Genomic DNA, 21,837 nt, shown 5'->3' with positions numbered 1-21,837 from the left:
TCCGTAAAAATATAATGTGTCTATAATGCAAGAAAAACATGTTCTGGTTATTATGACTGTATTTACTTTTTAGTATATTAAATAACAAAAATTCAATGAATGTATAAATGTTGCCAGTAATTCCTTGGGTACAATCAGTACTCATTAAGGGTGCTTTATCTGTCTGGGATGATGGGGGTGGTTGTGGATTCAGTAGCTGTGAAGGTGGGGGGAGGGGTGATGTCATATTGAGCGGGGTCTCGGCTCCACGGTCACCGCCTCTCGGCACAAACCGGGTGCGGCTGCGACTGCAGCATCATTCCCAGCTTCAGGTTTGGAATAAATCGATGTGGAAAATGGAGATGAAATCGCTGGAGAGGAGTAGAGAAGAAGAGGAAAAGCTCCATGCGGGTGAGAATCTTCCCCAGTCACTTCTTCTCCGTAATGAGAATGACACAAATGCCTCCTTCTTAAAGAACTGTCTGCTGCTGTCCAGAAAGGGCACTGGACAGAAGACTTCAGAGCTGCTCAAGTATTTCTGGTCTTAGTGGATGGAGTACAGGTTGGTGTTGAACGTGGTGCCTTTTGGGATGGAATATCCTTGCACAACAGTGTCTCTGGAACTGCCGTGAAAAATCCTTAAGGGGGCGATTGTGAAGACACAGCCCTGTTCAATGTCTGTCAGGGGTTAATGTTCTTAATTTGGTGAAACATGGTTCCCTTTTGTGTGGTAACTCATGTTTGTTAAGTCATTGTTTTCCATCGGACTCATCGGAGACTTCCCTTGTCTGAGGTTGTGTGTTGCTAATTTAATGTAAATCCTTTCAGCTTCTCTGTCTACCTCACTCAGAGAAGAATTGTACAGGACCAATGCCACCCAGTAAGAGCACAGCTTTATTCCACCCATCTGGTAAGACTACAATACCCTGGGATGAGTGCCCAGGAGATATTAAAAGAGACTGTTTGAGTTACCAGGGTGTTCTTTTGCTACCTGGCTTCAATCTAGGGGTTTTAGACCTGGTTGAAAGTCCTCCCCCAGCCTAGGGACTTTGGCGCCAGTTAGGGGAACAGAAGATGGATTATATTGTGCAGGAGAACTGCAGAGGATTCTAGGATTCAGCTCGAAGAAACCCTGATTAGGATGATTTGGGTACCTGGCTACGGACTTTGCTGTGCTTGTGAAGCTTTCCATGCTTGTCACTATCCCATTCCCGGTGGGTGCCTGCCAAAAGCAGGGTGCTACTGGTTTGAGGTATGTAGCCCTGGAAGGTCCGAAAGCCCGAATATTCTAATCCTTGGTGAGCCTCTGTTGCCTGTTACATTATGTGATGTTCATGGTTTTGTGTTATATGCCTTTGACTGTTGGGGATCCAATAAAGTCTAATTATTGTGGTTCCCACACCCTGTGTTGTTTGAGTAGTGTTCCACCCACAGGTAAGGAGTTTGGGCATTCAGTTTGGATGAGCCATGGTCTATGCGGTCTTTCTAAAGGTGGCCGGGCCAGCTGACGAGAGAACCCACTTACCCCCGTGACTGCACAGTTGGTGGCAGCAGTGGGATACTACTCAGCCTGGGTTATCCAGGGGACCTGCAGGTGACTAATGTTCGTGGACACCGTCCAGAGGGCTCAAAAATCAGGAAGGCATATAGACATACCCAGCAGTTCATAGGTGAGGCATACAGGTTTCAGATGCCACCATGTCCAACTTTAGTTAATACTGCTGAATATTGGCCCTAATTAGCTCTGTGTGTGTGTCAAACAGTTTCTGTGTGATGTAATATATATCCGCTACAAGCTTATTTCAGGATTCCCTGGTCTGCCCCTGATATTCAGGAACAGACCTGGAGGTTTTCATATATGTTATAATTGTGAAAGAGATCACCTTGGTTTTTGCGGTGTTCAGCATTTTTACTATATTTAATAATACATTTTGCCCTTTGGGAATAAAAGATTCTTCTTAATTAATTACTTATATATATTCCATGATTATCAGAAAAAAATACTTCCACCATGTCCAACTCCCCAGCTCAGCCTTTTGAAGAGGACCAGAGTGGATATACAGCCACCACAAAAAACTGCAACTATAGGAGGCGTGTCAGTTACAACAGACGCAATCCTGGGACACTGACACCCATCTGGATCTGATCCAAAAATTGGTCAATGGGCATGCTTAGAATGATGCAGAGGGTGATGAGGACCCTGCCAATATTGACCCAGAAAATGAAGACTGTGTACTACATCATGGATCCAATGACAGTGTAGAAACAAATCGGTCCCAAGCAGCTCAAACTAAGCATATGCTGGCAGCATTGAGGCCTGAAGCCTCAAGAGAGGAGAGGGCTGTGTTATGCAGATTTTGGAGTTCCAGTTTCCCTGCCACCAGCGCCTACCTCCATGGTGGTCTGTCACCAAGAAAATTATCTCTGCTACAAGGACATGCCAGTGTTTAATGAGTTCACACTGAGATAGATGAACACTTGCAAAGCTTTAAGACACCAATACTGATGCACCAGGTGCCCACAGCTGATTGGGCCAAAATACCTATGGACTAGTTTGATTGGCCGAGCCCAGGAGGCTTTCCAATTGCTTGGGCCTCAGGACTACCTGGACTATGAGATTATTAAAGACACTCTGCTGACCATGTTTACCATAACCTCCGAGAGATATCGCACCAAGTTCCAGACTAGAGATGAGCAAACCGGTCCCGGATCGGCTCGAGGTCGGTTCGCCGAACGGAGGTCCCGTTCGAGTTTGGTTCGTCGAAAGTTCGACGAACCAAACTCGAACCGCATAGGAAACAATGGCAGGCATTCACAAACACATAAAAACACCTAGAAAACACCCTCAAAGGTGTCCAAAAGGTGACAAACAACTCACAACACAACACAAACACATGGGAAAGTGACAAGGACATATACGCATGCGAAAACAAAACAGCTGGACAAGGAAAAAGAGGAGGACACACAGATATATGAGTATATGCAAGGAAACATCGATTCCATTATTGTGCAACTTGAGCCCTGCTCATTTTAGGCTTCCAATCTTGATAAATTGCCTGAGCTCGCCACGTACGCCTTGGGGATCTTGTCGTGTCCTGCAGCCAGCGTTCTCTCGGAACCTGACTTCAGTGCTGCTGGGGGTCTGCTGGCAGATAAGCACACGTGTCTGTCCACTGACAATGTGGACATGGCTCTCAGAGGACTTTTCTTCCCCTGGGTCAGCCAGGGGACGAGAAAGGCACGCGTATTTTTGAGAGTGCTTCATGCAAAGCATCTTTTTCTTTTTCAAAAGGGGGGTCAACTGATGCCAGTCAAGTGGGGTGTGTGTGGCCCAATTAGTGGCAACGAGAGAGACTGTGGTTGGAGTCCCCTCGCTGTGTTTCTAAAAGAACCAAGATGAACAAGTCATGGCTCTCAGAGGACTTTTCTTCCCCTGGGTCAGCCAGGGGACGGGAAAGGCACGCGTATTTTTGAGAGTGCTTCATGCAAAGCATCTTTTTCTTTTTCAAAAGGGGGTCAACTGATGCCAGTCAAGTGGGGTGTGTGTGGCCCAATTAGTGGAAACGAGGGAGACTGTGGTTGGAGTCCCCTCGCTGTGTTTCTAAAAGAACCAAAATGAACAAATCATGGCTCTCAGAGGACTTTTCTTCCCCTGGGTCAGCCAGGGGAGGCGAAAGGCACGCGTATTTTTGAGAGTGCTTCATGCAAAGCATCTTTTTCATCTTGAAAATTGGGTCAACTGATGCCAGTCAAGTGGGGTGTGTGTGGCCCAATTAGTGGCAACGAGGGAGACTGTGGTTGGAGTCCCCTCGCTGTGTTTCCGAAAAGAACCAAGATGAACAAGTCATGGCTCTCAGAGGACTTTTCTTCCCCTGGGTTAGCCAGGGGACGGGAAAGGCACGCGTATTTTTGAGAGTGCTTCATGCAAAGCATCTTTTTCTTTTTCAAAAGGGGGGTCAACTGATGCCAGTCAAGTGGGGTGTGTGTGGCCCAATTAGTGGCAACGAGAGAGACTGTGGTTGGAGTCCCCTCGCTGTGTTTCCGAAAAGAACCAAGATGAACAAGTCATGGCTCTCAGAGGACTTTTCTTCCCCTGGGTCAGCCAGGGGACGGGAAAGGCACGCGTATTTTTGAGAGTGCTTCATGCAAAGCATCTTTTTCTTTTTCAAAAGGGGGGTCAACTGATGCCAGTCAAGTGGGGTGTGTGTGGCCCAATTAGTGGCAACGAGAGAGACTGTGGTTGGAGTCCCCTCGCTGTGTTTCCGAAAAGAACCAAGATGAACAAGTCATGGCTCTCAGAGGACTTTTCTTCCCCTGGGTCAGCCAGGGGACGGGAAAGGCACGCGTATTTTTGAGAGTGCTTCATGCAAAGCATCTTTTTCTTTTTCAAAAGGGGGGTCAACTGATGCCAGTCAAGTGGGGTGTGTGTGGCCCAATTAGTGGCAACGAGAGAGACTGTGGTTGGAGTCCCCTCGCTGTGTTTCCGAAAAGAACCAAGATGAACAAGTCATGGCTCTCAGAGGACTTTTCTTCCCCTGGGTCAGCCAGGGGACGGGAAAGGCACGCGTATTTTTGAGAGTGCTTCATGCAAAGCATCTTTTTCTTTTTCAAAAGGGGGGTCAACTGATGCCAGTCAAGTGGGGTGTGTGTGGCCCAATTAGTGGCAACGAGAGAGACTGTGGTTGGAGTCCCCTCGCTGTGTTTCCGAAAAGAACCAAGATGAACAAGTCATGGCTCTCAGAGGACTTTTCTTCCCCTGGGTCAGCCAGGGGACGGGAAAGGCACGCGTATTTTTGAGAGTGCTTCATGCAAAGCATCTTTTTCTTTTTCAAAAGGGGGGTCAACTGATGCCAGTCAAGTGGGGTGTGTGTGGCCCAATTAGTGGCAACGAGAGAGACTGTGGTTGGAGTCCCCTCGCTGTGTTTCCGAAAAGAACCAAGATGAACAAGTCATGGCTCTCAGAGGACTTTTCTTCCCCTGGGTCAGCCAGGGGACGGGAAAGGCACGCGTATTTTTGAGAGTGCTTCATGCAAAGCATCTTTTTCTTTTTCAAAAGGGGGGTCAACTGATGCCAGTCAAGTGGGGTGTGTGTGGCCCAATTAGTGGCAACGAGGGAGACTGTGGTTGGAGTCCCCTCGCTGTGTTTTACATGATTTTCGAAGGGCATGACATGCCTAAGAGGTTGAGTTTCATCATCTGCAACTTGCTGGCAACAGAAAGGCTGCCTTTACACCCTTTTGAGACCGAGGATTTTCGAGACCTTATGCCCATTGCAGTGCCCCAAGAGCCGATGGCCAGTCGTCACTCCTTCTCCAAGAAAGGCTTGCCCGCGCTACCACAGTAGGTCGCACACAACCTCACCAATTCCTTGAGAAACTCTGTGTGACAGGGTGTATTTCAACACAGATACTTGGACCAGTAAGCATGGACAGGGGAGTTACATGTTGCTGACTGGGCACTGGGTAACTATGGTGAGAGATGGAGAAGGGTTTGCTGTACAAGTCTTGCCGTCCCCACGACTTGTGTGTCAATCCTTCCTCTGTATGTACAAGTTCCTCCACTGCTTCTGCCTCCTCAACCTCGTGTGGGTCCTCCACCTCGGCCCAAACCTTGTGTGGTCAGGCCACCCTTCCTTGTAACTGCGCCCAAGGAATCCCACACACCTCCTTACTATGCTGGCAGCAGAGCTCAAGGCCATCAGGCAGTCAAATGTTTACTTTGAAATGTAGGGGAAATGTGAGACACCGCTGAGGAATTGTGGACGGTTAGCTCTGGAGAGTGAGACCGAGTTTCATCAATGGTTGTCTACAGTCAACCAGTTGTCAGGGAAGGTCGGGTGCGACAATGATGCAAACCAGTCTGCGACCCTTCTTCAGGGCAATGTGACAAACGTGCCTTGTATGGCTCACGTGTTGAACCTGGTTGTCCAGCAATTTTTAAAATACCATCCCGGCCTACATGGCCTTGTGCAGCGGGCACGCTGCTGTGTGCTCACTTTCATCCTTCGCACCCAGCAGCTCAACAACTGTCATCGGGTCTGGCGGTTAAACGCCGGAAATGCGATGTTCCGACACGCAGGAATTGGAATCTGCACATGTTGCAGCGTGTGTGGCAGCACCGCAGAGCCCTGCTGAAATACGGTATGACGTATACCCTGGGCTAACTTGATCCAGAGGTGGTGCAGATCACGCTGCTGGAGTGGTGTCAGATCAAGGACCTATGCACCCTTCTACACAGTTTCCAAATGTCGACGAAGATGTTTAGCACTGGCAATGCCATTCTCAGCGTGACAATTCTGGTCATCTACATGATGGAGCACACTGTAAGCATTATTCTGAGTCAGGTATTGGTCCAAGAAGAAGGTGAGGAAGTACAGGAGGAGTCATATGCAGAAGGGATAATAAGATCTACAAGGTCCATACGGTAAGCGGCACCTAGGCAGCAGTTATGGTGGGGGATAGGGATTAACAAGGGCGCATAGTATCAGCAAAAATTGTTGAGGAAGGTGCAGGAGCCATGAAGAAATGGAGGACAAACTTGCGATGGGCATGGAAGACTCAGCAGATGAGTGAGAGCTTGCTCACATTTCGGTTGTGCGAGGTTGGGGGGAGAGGGCAGAGGAAGGAGGCACGATTCTCACCTCTCTGCCACCAACACACCAAGGACTTGGTCCTCCTGGATGCACAAGACACATGAGCGTCTTCTTGCTGCACTACCTACAACATGACCCTCGGATTGTACGAATTCCAAGTCATGCTGACTACTGGGTTGCCACACTGTTATATCCCTGGTACAACACAAAATTTTGCGAAATAAGGGACGCGCGTATGCAGGAGTATCAGCAGAAGGTGTTACGCAATCTTACATCTGCTTTTCCACTAAACACCAGGGTGCACAGAGTGAATCTCAATGCTTTTTCATCGATAGGAGGAAATGGTCTTACTTGTCCACATCTGAGGGACCGAGGGCTGGCTGCTGTGCTGAGACGGCGTTGAGTACGGTGTCTCTGCAGAGTTACATTTTTGGTCATATACAAACTGAGTTGAAAAAGGACAGATGCTGGTGGAAAGGGGAACAGGTGTGTTGGAAAGGGGAAAAAAGTTTGTGTCCGTGGGTTTGGTGGTTAAGCAAAAGTAACAGTTTATGAAGAAACACCATCTGTTACGGTGGGACTGGCAGGCGGATCAGCAGCAGCAGGCCTGTTAATGCCACTGGGCTGCACAAGCAGGACTTGTAGGACAGGAGCTGGTCTTAACCGTTCTGCGTTACCAACTGTGGTGGCGGCCTGCATCGACGCCCTATCCCTGCCTACCTCTGGCTTAAAGCCGCAATGGGTTCAACACATGGAGGTGTGCTCTTTCGGAGCATAATAGAAGACTGCGCACCTCCTTGTTGTCTCCAGCCCCTTTTATAACCTGGGTCCGCCACAAACCAGGGTGGACCACAATGCACCTCCTGGAGACAAAAGCAGAGTGATACGTCATGAGTGGCATAACTAGCGTCCTATTTGGAACCGCAACTTCAATGATGACCTCATGGCTGTCATGACCCAAACACCTCACCAGTCATCGTCTGACCATCAATAATGAGGTGACAAGTCATAGGGGCGGGCCTCTGCAAGCCATTTGGGAGTGGCCTGGCCACATCGTCAGGACACCTGATGCCCTGTGGTCTAAATGGGCCCCCCACATCAGGGGCAGGGCCAAAGAGTTCATTACCGGACCTAGTTTCTGATGCAGTAAGTGCCTGACCATGGTCAGTTGCATGAAATACAGTCTCTGAAAAAAGACTATCAGCTTTAGCATAGTGTCTATGCACAACACAGGACTTAGACCCGGAACGGAGTGCAAGTACCTGTGCAAAGAGGCTTTTCGCACTAAGTGTGGGTGCATGCTCAGTAGCCTGAACTGAGGACTTAGTCTCAGACATAACACAAACAGGCTGAGCATGCTCACTAGGCAAAACACCGGGCTTAGACTCTGGCTGGGGTAAATCGGCGCACGCATGCGCACTAGCCGCCTCTCCACACTTAGACGTGGTGGAAGGAACAGCCAACTGGACAACCCGAGGCACGGCCAAGAACGGCAGCCGGCGCCTGGGCGCAACAGGAACCGCAGCAGGCTGCTTGCGGCTATGGTGGCGCCGGTTCATAACAGTACCCCCCCCCTCTAGCGGCCCTCCCACTTGAATGGTCTATAGTCGCCACAGATACCACTGAGCGACGGGCGGAAGATGGAGACATGCAGTGGGAGCTACAAGACTCGCTCCACCGCGTAATCACCCCAGACGACCAGTCGATATGTGGGGAATGCCGCTTCAACCAAGGAATACCCAGCAGAATATCATCTGCACCCTTAGGGAGAACCAGAAATGAAATGGTCTCCCTATGCCCAGATGACATGGCAAGGGTAATGGGCACTGTCCGCTGGTGAATTACCTTGGGCAACAAGGACCCATCCACCACACGGGCTCTCACTGGCCTTGGCATTTGCACCAGCGGGATGGCATGCCGCCGGGCAAAAGAGGAGGAGATGAAACTATCCCCAGCACCTGTGTCCACACTTGCCCTTGTGGACCATGTTGACCCCTTAAAGGAAATGGACGCGGGAAACGTCACCCTAATGGATAACACAGGGTCCAGTCTACCTCCAGCTATGGTCACCAATCGTGGTCGCTTATCCTGACGCTTTGGGCAACGGTTGGCATAATGACCATACTGCCCACAAGCGAAACAGGAAATGCCCTTGCGACTCGAAGACCTAGCAACACCAACCCTAGCGATGTCCATAGGGACAGAGATGTCCTCTAAGGGAGGTGCAGTAGGAGAGACCACTACAGTGGCTGAACGGCCCTCTGACCTGCGCTCCAGCTGATGTTCGGAGGTCCGCAGGTCAATACGGGTAGCCAGAGTCATGAGGCCCTCAAGGGTAGTTGGTACCTCATGCGACGCTAATGCGTCCTTCACGTACGAGGCTAATCCCCTCCAGAACAGTGGAATGAGAGTCCTCTCTGACCACCCCAGTTCTGCAGCAAGTGTCCTGAAACTCACAGCATATTGACTTGAGGAGGTACGCCCCTGCTCCAAAGTCAGTAGCTGTAGGGCCGAGTCGTGAGTGACCTGAGGCCCCAGGAACACTTGTCGCAAGGACTCCAAAAACTCCTTAGAGTCCTGTACTACGGGGTCATTCCTCTCCCACAATGGTGTAGCCCACTCCAGTGCTCTATCAGAGAGCAAGGAGATGATAAACCCCACCTTCGACCTCTCTGTAGGAAACCGTGCAGCCAACAGCTCTAGATGGACTGAGCACTGGTTCACGAATCCCCTACATGCCTTGCTGTTCCCCGTAAACTTGTTGGGCAGCGAGAGGTGAGGGAGGGTTGGAGTAGGCTTGGTGACTGACACCATTGCAGCCGCTTGAGCCACCACATCATTCATATCAGCAGCAAGAGCAGACTTCTCCAGAGACCTCACTCTGGCATCAAGCTGCAGCATGAACTGACGTAGCTGCTCCATCTCCGCCATGCCAGCCAGACCCTGGCGCAGTCTTACTGTTACGGGGGGACCAGCAGATTAGGACCAGGGGGTATATATTCTAATCGCCAGTCGGGGCCCACCGTGCTCCAGATGACAAAGGAGCTGCTGGCACCTGAGGGTTAGGCGGAGACTATAGAGCTGGATGGCTCTGAGATAACCCAGGAACTCTGGGAACCGGTCACGTGTGTTGGGACACGTCAGACCGGACGACAACCCGATTAGCGTTTTGGTGCACCTAGCGCTACACCAACCACGTGTGCAGGAAACACGTCAGGCCGGGTGGTAACCAGGTAGCGTTGACCGGAAGACCGCCACGAAAGCGCCCTGTCGGCCACGTGTGTAGGACACGTCAGGCCGAGCGGTCCTCCGATTAGCGTTTCTGGCCACCTCTCGACTGGCCACGTGTGTGTAGGACACGTCAGGCCAGATGGGTACACCAGTAGCGTTGACCGGGAAGCCGAGGAGGATAGGGAACACCCTGTTAACTCCACAGGGGTCCTGGGGTACGCTGTCCGTGCGCGTAGGGGGCACAACCGGACAGGTGGTGCAGCAGGTGCGTTGTCCGTGTGCGTAGGGGGCACAATCGGACAGGTGGCGCAGCAGGTGCGTTGTCCGTGTGCGTAGGAGGCACAATCGGACAGGTGGCGCAGCAGGTGCGTTGTCCGTGTGCGTAGGGGGCACAATCGGAAAGGAAGCACAGCAGCCGCAGCCCAGTTAACACCACTGGGCTGCTATAGCAAGACTGGAACAGCAGGAGGGAAGCACGGCGCCTGATCCTGATGTGCCGAGCCATGAATCTTGGCGTGACAGGCACCGTTCGCCTAACCCTACCTACCGCTTCCCAACATAGGCTTATGCCGCAATGAGGCTCTAACATTGAGGTGTGCTCTGACTGAGCAAAAGTGAAGACTGCGCACCTCCATGTTGTCTCCAGCCCCTTTTATAACCTGGGTCCGCCCCAAACCCAGGGTGGAACCACCAAGGTCCAATAGCAGAGTGCCATGTCATCAGTGACGTCACATGCGACCTATCCGGAACCGCCACGTCATTGATGACCTCATGGCAGCCACGCCCCAAACACTTCACCAGTCATCGTCTGACGACCAATACTGAGGTGCCAGATCATAGGGGCGGGCCTCTGCGAGCCAGTCCGGAGTTGCCACGTCATCAGGACACCTGACACCCTCTGCCCTATCAGGGCCTGCCACCTCACGGACATGCTCAGTGAGGTCCTTACCGGACCTAGCCTCTGATGCACTAAGTGCCTGAGCATGCTCAGTAGCCTGAGCCACAGGCTTAGAAAGCAGACTATCAGTCTGAGCATGCTCACTAGGCAAAACACCGGGCTTAGACTCTGCGCAACACGAACCGCAGAAGGCTGCTTGCGGCTATGGCGGCGCCGGTTCGTAACACAGAGGGATTAGCAGGTAGTAGGCAACAGAATAGATTGTTCAATTATTTTAATTGTATGCATGGTTCTTATTGTTTGTTTTGGTAAAGTTAAACAATCATTTATCAACCCAACTGCCTAGAGTCCTTTTCCTTTTGCCTCTTTTTGCTGCATACTGGGGAGCCCACCCTGTACACGACTTAAAATGAAGCATAAGTCGCAATGTGAATTTCACTGTGCTACAATGCGGCCTAGCGTGCCTGTGCAACCACCGCCTGCCCCATCAAGTGCATCTGCGTGCTCTTCATCCTCTGTGACTGTGGGGACAGCAGTCACACATGGTTTTTCACACTGAACTTCCACTCCTTAACCCGCAACAGGGAGTGTGATTGGCAGGTCATCACTTGTGTTGGAAGTGGAAACAGAACGTATTGTTGAGCTGTCAGACATCGAGAGAACCATCATTGGATGCAGGCTACATTATATCCACGCCTGCACCTTCGTCACAGATTGCCTGGACTACCTGCAGTTAATAATTGCATTCCATAAATGGAAAGGAGTGTAGAATGCACATGTGTTGTACCTTGCTTGGCAGCAAAGGAACACTAACTTAGTATTCCAGACAGTTTTAGGAAGGCAGAAAAAGAGTCAGCTCTTTGTGCAAATTAAATAGCATGGCAAAAGTGGACAGATGGGTACAGTGGCCGTGTTCTGTGGGTACCAGGAAAGTAAAAGAAGCCTCACTTTCTATCCCTCCTAATGATCAAATGCAGCAATGAATTCCCTGAGTTTGCTATAAAATTAGCATAGCTAAATGTGCAGGAGGGTGTCATGCAGAGGTGCTAGAAATAGCTTGGCACCAGTGGGGCACTAATGGAATACAACAGCCAGTTCTATGATGCCATTAATTGGCAGTATTTTTTGCTATCATTATAGCTTATTAAAAACAGAGCAGGACGGTGTCATGCAGAGGTGCTAGAAATAGCTTGGCACCAGTGGGGCACTAATGGAATACAACAGCCAGTTCTATGATGCCACTAAATGGCAGTATTTTTTGCTATCATTATAGCTTATTAAAAACAGAGCAGGACGGTGTCATGCAGAGGTGCTAGAAATAGCTTGGCACCAGTGGGGCACTAATGGAATACAACAGCCAGTTCTATGATGCCACTAAATGGCAGTATTTTTTGCTATCATTATAGCTTATTAAAAACAGAGCAGGAGGGTGTCATGCAGAGGTGCTAGAAATAGCTTGGCACCAGTGGGGCACTAATGGAATACAACAGCCAGTTCTATGATGCCACTAAATGGGAGTATTTTTTGCTATCATTATAGCTTATTAAAAACAGAGCAGGAGGGTGTCATGCAGAGGTGCTAGAAATAGCTTGGCACCAGTGGGGCACTAATGGAATACAACAGCCAGTTCTATGATGCCACTAAATGGCAATATTTTTTGCTATCATTATAGCTTATTAAAAACAGAGCAGGAGGGTGTCATGCAGAGGTGCTAGAAATAGCTTGGCACCAGTGGGGCACTAATGGAATACAACAGCCAGTTCTATGATGCCACTAAATGGCAGTATTTTTTGCTATCATTATAGCTTATTAAATACAGAGCAGGAGGGTGTCATGCAGAGGTGCTGAACATAGATTTGCACCAGTGGGGCACTAATGGAGGACAACAGCCACTTCTTGTATGCCACTAGGTACACTGAGTGTTTGCTAGTATAATGGCTTAGTTATAATGAGTTGGAGTGTGCAATGCAGGCAGAGGTGCTGCAAATATCTTTGCACTAGTGGGACTATAGCAAAGTCCAATAGCCACGTTTAGAATGCCACTAGGTACACTGAGTGTTTGCTAGTATAATGGCTTAGTTATAATGAGTTTGAGTGTGCAATGCAGGCAGACGTGCTGCAAATATCTTTGCACTAGTGGGACTATAGCAAAGTCCAATAGCCGCGTTTAGAATGCCACTAGGTACACTGAGTGTTTGCTAGTATAATGGCTTACTAACAATGAGTTGGAGTGTGCAATGCAGGCAGACGTGCTGCAAATATCTTTGCACTAGTGGGACTAGACAAAAGTCCAATAGCCACGTTTAGAATGCCACTAGGTACACTGAGTGTTTGCTAGTATAATGGCTTACTAACAATGAGTTTGAGTGTGCAATGCAGGCAGACGTGCTGCAAATATATTTGCACTAGTGGGACTAGACAAAAGTCCAATAGCCACGTTTAGAATGCCACTAGGTACACTGAGTGTTTGCTAGTATAATGGCTTAGTTATAATGAGTTGGAGTGTGCAATGCAGGCAGAGGTGCTGCAAATATGTTTGCACTAGTGGGACTATAGCAAAGTCCAATAGCCACGTTTAGGATGCCACTAGGTACACTGAGTGTTTGCTAGTATAATGGCTTAGTTATAATGAGTTTGAGTGTGCAATGCAGGCAGACGTGCTGCAAATATCTTTGCACTAGTGGGACTATAGCAAAGTCCAATAGCCACGTTTAGAATGCCACTAGGTACACTGAGTGTTTGCCAGTATAATGGCTTAGTTATAATGAGTTGGAGTGTGCAATGCAGGTAGACATGCTGCAAATATCTTTGCACTAGTGGGACTAGACAAAAGTCCAATAGCCACGTTTAGAATGCCACTAGGTACACTGAGTGTTTGCTAGTATAATGGCTTAGTAACAATGAGTTTAAGTGTGCAATGCAGGCAGATGTGCAGCAAATATCTTTGCACTAGTGGGACTAGACAAAAGTCCAATAGCCACGTTTAGAATGCCACTAGGTACACTGAGTGTTTGCTAGTAAAATGGCTTAGTAACAATGAGTTTCAGTGTACAATGCAGGCAGACGTGCTGCAAATATCTTTGCACTAGTGGGACTATAGCAAAGTCCAATAGCCACATTTAGAATGCCACTAGGTACACTGAGTGTTTGCTAGTATAATGGCTTAGTAACAATGAGTTGGAGTGTGCAATGCAGGCAGACGTGCTGCAAATATCTTTGCACTAGTGGGACTAGACAAAAGTCCAATAGCCACGTTTAGAATGCCACTAGGTACACTGAGTGTTTGCTAGTATAATGGCTTAGTAACAATGAGTTTGAGTGTGCAATGCAGGCAGACGTGCTGCAAATATCTTTGCACTAGTGGGACTAGACAAAAGTCCAATAGCCACGTTTAGGATGCCACTAGGTACACTGAGTGTTTGCTAGTATAATGGCTTAGTTATAATGAGTTTGAGTATGCAATGCAGGCAGACATGCTGCAAATATCTTTGCACTAGTGGGACTATAGCAAAGTCCCATAGCCACGTTTAGAATGCCACTAGGTACACTGAGTGTTTGCTAGTATATTGGCTAGTTGGAGTGTGCAATGCAGGCAGACGTGCTGTAAATATCTTTGCACTAGTGGGACAAGACAAAAGTCCAATAGCCACGTTTAGAATGCCACTAGGTACACTGAGTGTTTGCTAGTATAATGGCTTAGTAACAATGAGTTGGAGTGTGCAATGCAGGCAGACGTGCTGCAAATGTCTTTGCACTAGTGGGACTAGACAAAAGTCCAATAGCCACGTTTAGAATGCCACTAGGTACACTGAGTGTTTGCTAGTATAATGGCTTAGTAACAATGAGTTTGAGTGTGCAATGCAGGCAGACGTGCTGCAAATATCTTTGCACTAGTGGGACTAGACAAAAGTCCAATAGCCACGTTTAGAATGCCACTAGGTACACTGAGTGTTTGCTAGTATAATGGCTTAGTTATAATGAGTTGGAGTGTGCAATGCAGGCAGAGGTGCTGCAAATATCTTTGCACTAGTGGGACTATAGCAAAGTCCAATAGCCACGTTTATGATGCCACTAGGTACACTCAGTGTTTGCTGGTATAATGGCTTAGTAACAATGAGTTGGAGTGTGCAATGCAGGCAGACGTGCTGCAAATATCTTTGTACTAGTGGGACTAGACAAAAGTCCAATAGCCACGTTTAGAATGCCACTAGGTACACTGAGTGTTTGCTAGTATAATGGCTTAGTAATAATGAGTTGGAGTGTGCAATGCAGGCAGACGTGCTGCAAATATCTTTGCACTAGTGGGACTAGACAAAAGTCAAATAGCCACGTTTAGAATGCCACTAGGTACACTGAGTGTTTGCTAGTATAATGGCTTAGTAACAATGAGTTTGAGTGTGCAATGCAGGCAGACGTGCTGCAAATATCTTTGCACTAGTGGGACTAGACAAATGTCCAATAGCCACGTTTAGAATGCCACTAGGTACACTGAGTGTTTGCTAGTATAATGGCTTAGTTATAATGAGTTGGAGTGTGCAATGCAGGCAGAGGTGCTGCAAATATCTTTGCACTAGTGGGACTATAGCAAAGTCCAATAGCCACGTTTATGATGCCACTAGGTACACTGAGTGTTTGCTAGTATAATGGCTTAGATATAATGAAATGGAGTGTGCAATGCAAGCAGACGTGCTGCAAATATCTTTGCACTAGTGGGACTAGAAAAAAGTCCAATAGCCACGTTTAGAATGCCACTAGGTACACTGAGTGTTTGCTAGTATAATGGCTTAGTAACAATGAGTTTGAGTGTGCAATGCAGGCAGACGTGCTGCAAATATCTTTGCACTAGTGGGACTATAGCAAAGTCCAATAGCCACGTTTAGGATGCCACTAGGTACACTGAGTGTTTGCTAGTATAATGGCTTAGTTATAATGAGTTGGAGTGTGCAATGCAGGCAGAGGTGCTGCAAATATCTTTGCACTAGTGGGACTATAGCAAAGTCCAATAGCCACGTTTAGGATGCCACTAGGTATACTGAGTGTTTGCTAGTATAATGGCTTAGTAACAATGAGTTGGAGTGTGGAATGCAGGCAGACGTGCTGCAAATATCTTTGCACTAGTGGGACTAGACAAAAGTCCAATAGCCACGTTTAGGATGCCACTAGGTACACTGAGTGTTTGCTAGTATAATGGCTTAGTTATAATGAGTTGGAGTGTGCAGAGGACAGGAGGGTACAGTGCCAGGGTTGTGGGGCTCTGGGTAGAGGAAAGGAAGCCTGCCTTTCTATTCCCTCCTAATGGGGAAATGCAGCGACGAAATCCCTGACCTTAGCTACACAGATGCTGTCTCTGTTTTCAGGACCTGTCACCTATGGCTCTGACCCTGCCGGTACGAGCCCTTAAAAGGACTGATAGAAAGTGCTCTCCCTAAGCTGTCCAGCGCTGTGGATGGAGCGCATACAGCTGTATCGGCGATAGGATTTAGGACGGAGCTGCGCCAGTGATGTCTGACACCAAGGACGCAGAAGGCAGATAATGGCGTACTGGAGGAAAATGTCCGGTTTTATAATGCAGGGACATGTGACATGGACATCCTATCACACATGCCGTTGCTTCTCTGGCTAAAAGTCCACTTAGCTGTGTGTGTGTTTCTGGGATTGTCAGACATAATGGCCCTCCCCACTACACGCGCGCGCTTAGGGAAGGAAGACAAGGAAAAAAAAATGGTGATCGCCATTATGCAAACAGGAGTGATCTGAAGGCGCTGTTCACGCACACTATACACTGAAATGTCATAATAGTGTGAGTCACAGAGTGACTTACACTATTACAGCGAAAAGCCAGCTAGGAATTAGCTGTTTTTTTGCTGCTAGAACCGTTCTCGAACGTTTCTAGAACTATCGAGGTTTTGCAAAAAGCTCGAGTTCTAGTTCGATCTAGAACAGGCCCCAAAATCACTCCAGCCTAGAACTGGAGAACCTCGAACCTCGAACCGCGCTCAACTCTATTCCAGACTATTTCTCGCCAGGGTGTCTCCTATGTGGAATTCTTCAGTCAACTCCGACGACACTGTAAGCACTGGTTCGATGGTCGGGCGGCCCACTCCACTGCTGCCCTCTGGGACATGATAGTGATAATAATAATAATAATAATTTATTCATTTATATAGCGCTATTAATTCCACAGCGCTTTACATACATTGAACACACTGTCCCCATTGGGGCTCACAATCTAAAGTCCCTATCTGTATATTTTTTTGGAATGTGGGAGGAAACCGGAGTACCCGGAGGAAACCCACACAAACACAGGGAGAATATACAAACTCCTTGCAGATGTTGTCCTTGGTGGGAATTGAACCCAGGACCCCAGCGCTGCAAGACTGCAGTGCTAACCACTGAGCCACCGTGCTGCCCCAGTGCTTGAACAACTTATAGAGAAGATGGACCCGGAAGTTCGAGAATGGGTAGCTGGCAAGAAGCCCAACAACCCAGAGCAAGCAGTCCGATTGGCTGACAAGTTTACAGTCAATCAACCCATCTGGAGACCAGATAGGCCCACCGATCCCAAGAGGCCCCTCAACCATGGATTCAAGCAGCCACCAGACTCTCATGCCGGTCTAACTCGCTACACAGCATAAGTCCCACCAGGACAACTGTGTACAAACAGGGTCCATGACTTGCCCAACCCACAGCGCTTTTGTACTTTTGGGCATCTTGGACACATGGCCAAAGATTGTCTTCAAAGCCGGGGCCCCATGCCTGGAGTCCATTTACCAGTCCAACCGGTCAACATCTGCAAAGACAAGCCATCGGGGTCTTGGGAATACTATTCAAGAGAAACACCGTTAGCCAATGAAATTATATAAAACCATGTTTTGGCATAGGTGGTTTCCTTGACCGTAGACTGCCCTTCCCGTGGTTTTTCCTTTCCGGTGAAAGACCTGGCTAGTTACCTGACATCGTTGAGAAACACATGATGGTGTCTCCGCGGCTTCCTTGTTTTGCATATTTCCCAGGGGCATTGCTCTAGAATCACTGCGTTGAGAAAACACGTGATGATGCTCCGCGGTGCTGGATGTTGATCTCCCTAAGGTCAACCATCCTTACCTATATAGTCTTCTACTAGACATTGCTCCCACTAGCCAATTTCCTACTCCACACTGATGAGGGGCAAATAACCCGAAACAGCTGTCTGTGGATGGATACCATGTTTTGTCATAGGTGGTTTCCTTGACTGGAGACTGCCCTTCCCATGGTTTTTCATTTTCGGTGAAAGACCTGGCTAGTTACCTGCCAGCGTTGAGAAACACGTGATGGTGTCTCCGCGGCTTCCTTGTTTTGCATATTTCCCCGGGGCATTGCTCTAGATTCACTGCGTTGAGAAAACACGTGATGGTGCTCCGTGGTGCTGGATATTGATCTCCCTAAGGTAAACCATCCTTACCTATATAGTCTTCTACTAGGCATTGCTCCCACTAGCCAGTTTCCTACTCCACACTGATGAGGGGCAAATACCCCGAAACAGCTGTCTGTGGATGGATACCATGTTTTGGCATAGGTGGTTTCCTTGACCAGAGACTGCCCTTCCCTTGGTTTTTCCTTTCCGGTGAAAGACCTGGCTAGTTACCTGCCAGCGTTGAGAAACACGTGATGGTGTCTCCGCGGCTTCCTTGTTTTGCACTTTACCCAGCCTAGGCACTTTGGCACTGGTTAGGGGATCAGAAGCTGGATTATATTGTGCAGGAGTACCGCTGAAAATTCTAGGATTTGGCTGGAAGAAACCCAGGTTGGGATGATTCGGTTATCTGGCTATGGACATTGCTGTGCTTGTGAAGCTTCCTACGCTTGTCACTATCCTGTTCCTGTTGGGTGCCTGCCAAAAGAAGGGTGCTGCTCGTTTGGGGTATGTAGCCCTGGAAGCTCCGAAAACCTGAACATTCTAATCCCTGGTGAGCCAGCAGAAGGGTGAGACTGTTGCCTGTTACATCGTGTGATTTTCATGGTTTTGTGTTATATGCTTTTGACTATTGGGGATCCAATAAAGTCTAATTATTGTAGTTCCTGTACCGTGTGTTTTTTGAGTAGTGTTCTGCTCATGGGTAAGTAGTTTGGGCGTTCATTTGAGATAAGCCATGGTCTGTATGGTTTTTCTAAAGGCGGCCATGCCAGTGGCCGAGAGCACCCACTGACCCCCATATCTCCACAGCAATATTACCCAATCGCAAGATCTCATACAATATGGCCTCTGTGTATGACATCCTGTAGCACTCCTAAAAGGTTGGGTTTTATAGGAGTCCCATCACAAGGTCAATCTCCTGCTGAACCTGAACTTGTATATTGGGGTACAGCGCCAAGAAGAGCACAGCACACCTCAGCACATTGGTGGTGGTCTCAATGCCAGTGATTTTCAGCTCACTCATGGAGAATATTAGGTTTTCTATGGAGAAGATGCTGTCGGGATCAGTGGCGTACCACTCCATCTCCATATCATTCAGATAAGCATCTATATATTGTTGCTGTGACTGCAGGTTGCAGTTTTAGAGAAGCGCTGGATGATAAGTAGGATGAAATTGTAGACCTTGGCGGCATTCTTGAAAAGGTGGCGGTACTTCTCAAAGGGCAGGAGCGGAGCCCAATCAGCGGGAAGGCGTTGTACAAGAAGACATAGAAGCTTGCCTCCAGATCGATATTCTTGCTAAAGATCTGGATCATGTGAAGGAAGTCATGATCATCGTAGCGGAGGCGGTCGCTGAACAGGATGAGGTTTGAGATGTTGGAGACTGCGTTGGTGATCAGATGCTAGGGGTCGAAGGCTTTGCCTTTGCACGTGTTCACTGCATCCATGAAGAAGTGTGACTCTTTGCAGATCCGGATCTCAAACTACTTCTGACCATATCCAAAATTGTGGATAGCTAACCATCAGCTTCTGGTGCTCTGTCCAGCAGCACCCATACTTGGCGTTTAGAAGACCTCCTATCTTCCTAGATCCAAACTAAAGATCTCTCTGTGCTCTGCTCTCTCATATGCATGTGTGAGTCTTGGGCCAGACTCAGGATATTCCTGATCAGCGTCCGTGAGGCCCGGGGCGAAACTCAGAGGTCTCCGCTGCCTCTGGATCTGTCTGGCGAGGAAGATGAGGAAAAGTTGTGGCAAGTACCCCCAGAGAGAAGACCACGACCCCCCGAGATTGTACTTCTCAATTTTCAGCTCACATTGAATGCAACTAACGTCTTCAAATCTGAATTTTGGGCAGGGAACATAGATCATTTTAAGGTCCCTTTCAGATGTCCATGTTTCAGGTATGTGTGACATCCGTTTTTAACACGGATGCCACAAGTACCCATGTTATTGTCTGGAGAAACTCACTTGGCCGTGTTTTCACACGGACCATGTGACCTACTGTGGCTCCCTCACGGACACAAGGAGACATGTCACACGGATCGCACACTGATGTGATCCGTGTGACATCAGTGTGACACATACCGGAGAAAACACGGGGCATTGAAAAAAAAAGATTTTCTTTATTGACCTGTATCCAGCACTGTTTTCTTCGGCTCTGCTGTCTCCTGCATCTGACCCCAGCTCATTATATTCATTGATTATTCACTACAATGAGGACCTGGAAGCTGGAGCATCGCCAGGACAGCATCACCGGGGACAGTGCCAGGGACAGTATCAATGCATCGCTGGAGACAGGTGAGTATTCAACAAGCAAGAAGTGTGTGTGTAGTGACGTCCAGAAGGTCATTGGACGTCCCAATGAACTCTGATAAACTCTTAAAGTCACCGTGGTGACACCCGCTGTAGCACGAGTGTCGCAGTGGTGTCACCAGAGTTCATTTTGAACTCCAATGACCTCCTGGACGTCACTGCACACACACTGCTTGCTGGATACTCACCTGTCACCGGCAATGCCGTCACCACAATGCTCCGGCTTCCAGGTCCTCAGTGCAGTGAATATTCAATTAATATCATGAGTGGGGATCAGAAGCAGGAGGCAGCAGAGCCGAAGGAAACAGGGCTGTATACAGGTGAATATACAAAATATTTTTATTACAAACAAACGTGTTTTCTCGGGTACGTGTCACAATGATGTCACACTTATGCAAACACAGATGTCACAAGTGTGATACACGTGTGACACATGTATGACCATACCGATGCCTTTGGCTTGTACCTGACAGACATCAGACACGTACATCTGAAAGGGGCGTAAATCTGATTTATTATGTTTTCCAATGAGTCAACAAAACTTTTGGTTGTCCATGGTTATTTCAGAAGCTGTCCAGATAAATTGAAAAATCAGGTTGGCAATCCGCAGTACAAGAATGTTAATAAGAACAGCACTAGGAACAGCAGTTGGGCCTGGCAGTTTCACTTTTTTTAATTTTATTTGTTTTAATTTTATTTGTTTTCTTACTTTTTTTCTGCATTTTTGTTTTTCATTTACTTCACACACTGTGCCTTCATAAGGTTTAAAAAGACCTTTAGGTGGCATTTTAACCTAACACATTATTTTTATTGCTGATTTCCTCTGTCACTGGAGTTGGTATATTACTCCCACTTACAGTGTAAGTTAAGCCTCCTTTCGACCTCCTGCTGCAGACCTTACTTGGTCTCTAATGACCCTGCAGTGCTATTTCCTTCTTACACCTAGTGATCACATGATCACTGGGTCTGGGAGAGATTAGTGCTTCCTATTCTGTATACACGAGCCTTAGTTCTGTGCTGTATATACAGATATAGAGAAGAATATTGTCATGTTTATTTTTTCTGTAGTGAGTTTGGTGGTGTCTGGAAGTCAACTACCCAGCCCCACAGTTACACAATCGTATGCAAGTGGCTTAGTATAACATTTTAGAACATCAGTGCAGTATAAAATGAAGACGTTTATAGTCTATGAGCAGTCAAGAATTATCTAATATATGGGACTGATGGTGAAAGTGACAACTTATTCATAAATAGGTACAAACCCAAAATGAATTATGTGCAGATTATAATTGCCATGACCCTCCACCGGACAAGTTACTACAATTAGAGAAAATAGTATATTTCTGGAAACAAATTCATGACATAAATGAGCTGCATCGGAATGGTGTTGAAATACCAAAAATCGCAACCATGTCATTCTGCAGCTCTC

General features: G+C 47.9%; 1 pseudogene; it reads right to left on the bottom strand.

Moving 5' to 3' along the window:
* Positions 1–251: 251 nt before the first annotated feature.
* Positions 252–19,964, bottom strand: LOC142302341 (vitamin D 25-hydroxylase-like; annotated as a pseudogene).
* Between the last annotated feature and the right edge of the window lie 1,873 nt (positions 19,965–21,837).

Source organism: Anomaloglossus baeobatrachus, chromosome 4, assembly GCF_048569485.1.
Source record: "Anomaloglossus baeobatrachus isolate aAnoBae1 chromosome 4, aAnoBae1.hap1, whole genome shotgun sequence".
NCBI classification, from domain to species: domain Eukaryota; kingdom Metazoa; phylum Chordata; class Amphibia; order Anura; family Aromobatidae; genus Anomaloglossus; species Anomaloglossus baeobatrachus.
This window is presented reverse-complemented; position numbering and strand designations above follow the sequence as displayed.